This window comes from Larus michahellis, chromosome 5 (genome assembly GCF_964199755.1).
Source record: "Larus michahellis chromosome 5, bLarMic1.1, whole genome shotgun sequence".
In the NCBI taxonomy this organism is placed as follows: domain Eukaryota; kingdom Metazoa; phylum Chordata; class Aves; order Charadriiformes; family Laridae; genus Larus; species Larus michahellis.
The window spans coordinates 9,857,095-9,864,504 of record NC_133900.1 but is presented as its reverse complement, the minus strand read 5'-3'; positions in this window follow the sequence as shown (position 1 = coordinate 9,864,504).

Below are 7,410 nucleotides of genomic sequence, written 5' to 3'. Positions count from 1 at the left end.
GAGGGCCCCCAGCTGTGGGGCTGCCCCAGGGGCTGCTGCAGCAGTGTAGGGGCTGGGAGAAGAGCAGGAAATGGGAAGGGGGGCGGGGAAAGGAAAAAAAAAGGAAAAAAAATAAAAAAGAGAAAAAAAGGAAAAAAACTCAGGAAATATTTTTTTTAAAAAAAGGAAAAATAGTCGTAAAGAATAAAAAACGGAAAAAAAATAAAAAACATTAAAAAAAACCAAAAAACAGGTAAAAAAAGAAAAAGTGTAATAAGAAGTTAAAAATAAAGAATAAAAAAGAATGAGAAATAAGTAATAAGAAGAATACACTTAAATAAAACAAAAAAAAAGAAAATGGAGAAAAAATAAAATTAAAAAAGAAAACACAAAAAGAAAAAGAATGCAATAAGAAAGCACAAAAATAAGTAGTGGGGGGGTGCAAAAGAGGGAAATGCACAGCAGACCGACCTGCCAGCCCCCGCCATGGGCAGCCGGTGGTGGGGAAAAAAAACAGTGAAGGAGCAAAACTGCCCCTGCAAAGCCGTGGCCTAAGGAAAAAAAACCCAAAATACTACACACACCCCCCCCCCCCAATACCCCACAATGAAATCCTGCCAAAAAAAAGACCAGAAAAGGGGCAAAGCGGCAGCAAAAGGGCCCGGAGCCGCTGCAGAGCAGCAGGAGCAAAGCGCGGGGCAGGCGCTGGGCACGGGCGATGCCGGCTCTTCTTCTGCACCCCCTTTTATCCACAGAAAGGCAAACCCAGGCGCTTCCCTCGGCGTCCTCCCGGCACCAGGAACGCTGCCAGGCCGGGGCTTTTCCCCGTCTTTTGAGCCCTTTATAAAAGTCAAGGTTATTGGGGGGGGTGGGGGGGGGGGTTGGTTCACCAGCAATGGCTACAAATGCTTTTTGTGGAAACTAACAGGTTAGCGAGGAAACGCGCCCCTTTTGTTGGTCAATATGGACGGGGGATTTCTCCCAGTAGCACAGACTGCTCCCATCGCGTCCTGGGTTGTGTTTTTTTTTTTTTCCCCCCCCTAATTATTTTCCCCTGCACGTGCCGGGCCGCGGAGGCGTAAAAAAGAGCGAGGACGCGGCACGGGCCGGCGAGCTCTGTTTGCCAGGAGGCCGTTATCTCTGCTCCCACGCACATGTTTTTTTTTTTTCCCAGCACCGAAAAAGCAAAGTCTGAGGCCCCTTAAAGATGCTTTTGGCCTTTCCTGCGGACTTTTTATTTCAGGTGAGAGCGAGCTCAGCGTTTGCCTTTGCCCGCAGGGGTCTGGGCGAGCTGCTGGTGTGGGTTGGTTTTTTTTTTTTTTCCTCATATTTTGACTAACTTTGGCTTTTATCCCCTCTGCTAAGGACCCATCCCCTGTACTAAGTGGAACCTTCCGGGCGATTCCGGGTCCCTGCGGATGGGAGATCACAAAAGCCCCTTGGGGCTGTCAAAATGCATTTCCTTGGGCTGGGAAAGGATTCTCTCAGGGTTACGCAGCTCTCCTACGCCGTGGTCGGTGATTTTGAGTCTTTCCCAAGGCACGGGGACCTGGGAGCCTGTTAAAGTCATTTGGGATTGGTACCGGGATGTATAAAAACAATAAAATAAATAAAAAAAATCCTCTTGCACCCTTTTGAGGGCGACTGTAGCGTAGAAGGCTGGGTATCTGGGGCCAGGACCTGCGTACCATGAAACGCATAACATTAATTTGTTTAAATGCGTTACTGTAATTATAATATTGTGTTATAATATTATGATTTCATTGTGAAATGCAAAGCAGTCATTCTCAACAGAGGGAAAGGAGTAGCCGTGACTCTTCCCTGCGGAGTAAATCACTCTCCTTTTACACGCCTGTACGTTTGGCTGGATTATCCATCAAATTTCAAAGGGGTTTTCAGACTTTCCTCACAACGCGGCACACGGGTGAAAGTCACAGGCTGGATTACTGTGCGCTGTACCCGCAAGAAATGCCGTAACCCCCCCCTGTAAAATGAATCCCGAGTGCTGCCAAACAGGCTCTCGCTCCTCCCGAAGCGCCGCGTCTCCTTCGGCGGCCCCCGGGGCTTCCCCTCTCCATCCTGCCCCAGGCCTCCTGCCCTGCAGCACCCGGTGGCCCCTCTCGCCATCCTCTCCCCCCCCAGGTTGGATGTTTTGCTGGGTGTGAGCTCTTTCCAGACTGTGCTGAGCGCCCCCCCCCCCCAAGAAGCGCTGTCAGCATCCCTGGGCCTTCGCTCGGCTCCAGAGGGAACGGGGATGATGCTAAAACCGTCCTGGTCCCAGCAGAGGACAACTCTGCTGGGCAGGTTACGGCGACGGAGACCCCCCACCCCCCGCCTCGGGGCTGTATAACCTTTCTTTCTTCCTATTTCTCATTCTTTGTGAAGGCAACATTTGCGAAGCCCTTGGTTATCGCTGTAGAAAAAGCAACCACAGAAAGCGTCTTCCCAATAGTCGAGGCTTGCTCTGAACACCTGGTTGAAAAGTAGGGTTATGGGCTTATTTTTTCCTGGTCACCACCTGGTTTCCTAAGGAAACGCGGCTAAAAAGAATAATTGTTCGTTGGGTACGGTCCACGTCGGACCCTGAATGCATCTAGTGGCCCGCAGCGACTTTATTCATTTGTCACGACTTCTGCGAGGGAGAGGAGGGTAACACAATAGACACGCCGTCAGGTTTTGCAACCGGAGGCCTGGCCGAGCACCTGCGGTGCTGTGATGCGCTGCTGCGTTACCGAGGTCATTGAAAGCAGGCTCAGGAATCCTTCAGCCACCCTGACAAAAAAAAAAAAAAATTAAAAAAAAAAAAATCCCTCTGGATAAAGAACCGTGGTGAGATGGTCAGAGAAGAGACGCTTTCGGAGCCGGTGCTGTTACCAAAGCCAGGCCTCTGCTTCGTTTATAACCCTACGCTAACTGAAATGTTGTTTCCTGCTAAACCTTCTCGCTGGGTGAGAAAAACAGCGAATTACTGACCTACTTCATGGGTGAGAAAATAGTTCAGTCACGGAGCTGGTGTTACAGGTGGTGCCAATGAGGAGACAGCCAGAAGGCGCTCATCGCCAAGGATGGGATGCCAAGAAGGAGTTAATGGCTTCAAGGTTCGTTTATGCGCCACGTATGTGCTCCTGTACCAATTAGGACAGGGCTGGGGTCACCTCCAGGGACATCCTCATCGTCCTCAACAAGTTGGCAAACTCGGATTAAACGTTTAGTGCCCCGAGACGACTCGATACCTCAGAAGGACGACGTGAGGAAGGCTCTCCTCGCCCAAACCACCGCCGAGGCGCTCACGCTTTGCGCGGAAGTGGTTTTGCCGACACGGCAAAACTTAATACGCATGTGCAAAAAGGCTCAGGGGTCGTCCTCACGAATACGTAATCCCGGCTGGAATTACGCAGTAGGTAGGCGGAACACTGAGACTATTCTGTGTATAAACAACGAACGGGTGAACATCCCTGGTAAGACGTGCTGGATTTGTGTGTACGACGCCGAAAAATGTGTTTTCGGTCCCCCCCCCGCCGTTTATTGTCGGTCACCTGGGTGCTCGGCAGGCGCAGGCGCTGCTTTTCCCCCCAGTAGACCAGAAAAAAAAAAAAAATTAATATTTCCCAGGCTATAAATGAATTAGAGAGGAGAACAGCTTTTGTGCTTCACAGGTAGGGAAGGACCCTGCGCGCGTGCTCCTGTAAATGGAATACACGCGTACGTTAAGTTCTAAAATTCGGAAGGAGGGTGGGGGGGGCGAGTTTCTCGCCGATACCGGCGTATCGGACCTCCAAAATTCGTGGGAGTTTTTCTTGTGTTTCATTTTTTTTCTACTAAACGCTGATGAGGGGGCTGCGCTCCTGTGGCTGGTCGATAGAAGTCTTGTGCCGTGCCAGCCCCTGGAGGTTAACTCTACCTGGCCTCAGGAAGGTTCAACCGGCTTTTATACGTTTTATTTTATTTTAATTGCCCCCGTTCCTGCAGGTAGCACTGGAGGTAGTTAATACATATCGGTCTCTGCCAGTACCAGACACAGAGGGAAGTGTGGGGAGGTGAGGCTGGCGTCTCCTGCCCCTTTGGGAATGACGTTGGGTTGGAACGGCTGGAGGAGAGCCCTCCAACTGCTCCTCATGTTCTCCTCAGTGAGTGTGGTTTTCCTGGGGCTGGACATGTTGGGGTTTTGGTGTTTATTTTGGTTATTATTAATTCACTCATTTCTTCTGTAGTGACCACAACCAGCTGGGCAGAGCTATGGAGAAGATGTGGTCCTCCAGATGCTCCTCCCGTTCTCCTCAGTGTGTGTGGTTTGACCGGGGCTGGACGCGTTGGGGTTTTGGTGTTTATTTTGGTTATTATTAATTGCTCCTGTAGTGACCACAGCCTGCTGGGCAGGGCCAGGGAGAAGACGTGGTCCTCCAGATGCTCCTCAAGTTCTCCTCTGTGCGCGTGGCTCGTCTGGGGCTGGAGGTGTTGAGGGTTTTGGCGTTTATTTTTATTAATTGCTCAGACCTGCTGATTAGCACAGGGCCGGGTTTTTTTCATTTCTGTTCACTGTTAGTGAATGAGAAAAAGGCTGAGATCGACTCCCCTCACTTCTGTTATTTCCAGGAGCAGTCCTTTAAGTGTCTTGGATTCATTTATTTCTCTAGATCTTTTTTCCCTCACCTCGATACTCTCCAATTGGAGAGTCGGGACAGCATCCCGTGGAGCAGGGAGGACTGGGCGCAGCCCGTGTTTTTACGGAAGCCTGGTTTGAAGGACTGAAGGATTATTTTACTGCCTTTTCAACCAACGAAGTGTGTTGACCGAAGCTAGAGGGGGCTCCACAGTGAGAGCGCTCGTTTCTATGGCGTTTTAAAAGGTGCCCTGACAACGAACAGGCTGTCTCTCATCTGACTGTGGGGGGAACGCGCTGTTTGGACCCAACGGATGAGAAAAGGACTCGCCGGCACGAGTATCGCAGTGGGACATCCCTCCCCTGCCCTCCTCATTCCCCAGGTTATCGCTTTCCCTGCTCTCTCCCCCCCTTCCTCTGTCTCCGGGATAACGCTTTTCCCATGGCCTCGCCCTGTTGGAGCCAGCGATGTAATTCGCACGTTTTCCTTTTGGCTTTCTAAAAACTGGGAGGGGGAAAAATAACCTCTCCCTTTGTGCTCGTCGTCTTCTCCGGAGCCAAGACCAAACCGGTCCCTCGGCCCCCCAGCCACGTCTCCTTGTCAGGCTGAAACACGGGCTGGAAGCCAGATCCCACCTCAGATCAGTGGAGCTTTCCGGGCCGAAGGGATGTCTCAGCCGTGACAGAGAAAGCTAAAAACACACCTGGGGTCCGTTCTGTGTCGGGGAAGAGGGAGACGTTGGTTCGGACCTGCACGCCGCGATGCGAAGCACCGTTCCTGATCTGATCGCAGCGCGTTTGACAGCCCTGAGGTGTCTCTGGTGCTCTGCCCTGGTTTTTTGCCCTCTCACGGGGCCGGGATAGTTTTTAGCATCCCCATGAGGTGAGCAAGCGGTTTGCTGTAACGTTCTGGTCATCGCGTCCCGCCGTGCAGATGTTCCTGCACAGCCCCGATGGCGTGACCCAGCCATTTCTTGCAGCTCCCGCTCAGATCTGCCTTCCTCCCGTTGGCCTGCACGGAAGGAAGGGTTGCGTTCTATCGCTCGGCACCGGCAGGATGCTGGGAAGGGGTCTTTCTAGCCGAGTGGAAGGGTTTGGTTGCCCACCTCTGGGCTCAGAGACAAGAGGAGGACGTGGTGGCTTGTGGGGCCCTTTCTAGGAGCTTTTCTCCTACCTCGCAACCGAGTCAACGTCTCGTTTCCCGAAGGCACAAAGGGAAGCTCCAAGGTGCTTACGATGAACGCCTGGTCTCCAGCGCTGCTGGAGCCTTTTACACCCGCCTGGTTTTTTTTTTTTTAATTTTTTATTTAATCCTGTTATTCTGCCAGCTCCCGCCACGGAGTCGTGTCGACGTCAGAACACGAGGCTGCGACCGTAGCGCTACGCAGAGGCAGAGACAACGCTCGCGGTCCCCTGCTGAACCGCGACAAGCGAAGCCCAAACGCGGGGTCGCGGATGGGGTTGGGATATCGCCCCGCGTGCGTTTCTTCGCTCTTTTAAACCGGCAACAAAAGGGGCTCTTCCCCGGGATTCCCCGGGTGTTGCAAGGACGCGACGGAATTCCGCCCCGCGTTTTTTCTCCCCTGCCTTTCCTCTGGTTGAGAGACTCTCAGTAGCGGGCGCTGAAAAAGGAACGGACTGTAACGCACAGCCCGCGTCGCATTCGAAGGAAAATCCCACGATTTCAGGCCCAATAAAATAACGGGAAAACGTGGCTAGGTACCCTTTGGAGGACTATTAACAACGATTTAAAAAAAAAAAAAAATTGTACCTGTTAGAACGGGCTGACACTTACCAATCAGTGCTGAATAGCAGAATTAAAAAAAAAGAATAATAATCTTAGGGAGCTGGGCACAGAGGAATTATAATTATGATCGTTCATTTGAGGTACCCAAAAGAGCCCTTTTTATGCTGCGCTGGCAGTGAAAGAGAGCGAGCCGTTATTTCTACATTTAACACTTGTACATTTTTATTTAGTTAAATCAGCCATTGTACACATTGCAGCTATGTATTGTTAGTGTTGTATTTTTTTTTGTTTTTTTTGTTTTTTTTTTTTTTTTAGATTTTTAACTAATACATGCCCTCATAGATATATTCAATTAGTGTTATCACCATGGGAACAAGATGCTGATTCGTCAACTGAAAATTCACTTCTTCTCACAGTATTCAAGTTCTTTGATAACACAGCAAAAAAACCAAAATAAGAGGTGAATAACCATTATGTTGTTACACAGAACATCATCTGCACCGCAAATAACACAACAGAAATGCATTTCTTTAGAGCCCCATCCTTGAAGATCATCCTGTGCTGTCTCCCGAGACGGGAAGAACGCCCGGAGGCGCCGCGGAACGTTTTCATCCCGGGTCTCGTTCGGTTTGGCTGCCAAAAAACACTTTTTGGTTTGGTTTGGTGCGGGTTTTTTTATTTTGTGTTTTGTTTTTTGTGGTGTTTTTTTTTTTTTCCCCCCCCCTGCCAAAAAAAGTGTTAGCATGGCACCTCGGGTTCGAACTCCGGAAATGTTTTCATGCTTTTGGCGTCGTTACCTTCATGAGGAAGTGCCCTGGTTCTGAGCACTGAGTGAGTCATCAACAAAAAAAAAAACCCCAAACAACCCTAGAATCGCAAAAGGCCAGATAAACTTGGGCAAGAGTATTACTCCTAGAGGAGAGGCGTCGTTTTGCTCTGCTTTTGAGTATACTGTTAAATGAAAAAGAATCCAAGAGCTGGTTAAAAACATGTGGTTCGTGTGTTTGTGTGTATTATATACGCTAAAACCCTCTAGAGCTCCCTCCGTTAAATATTAAGGTACAGGACACCCCCACTGTCAGAT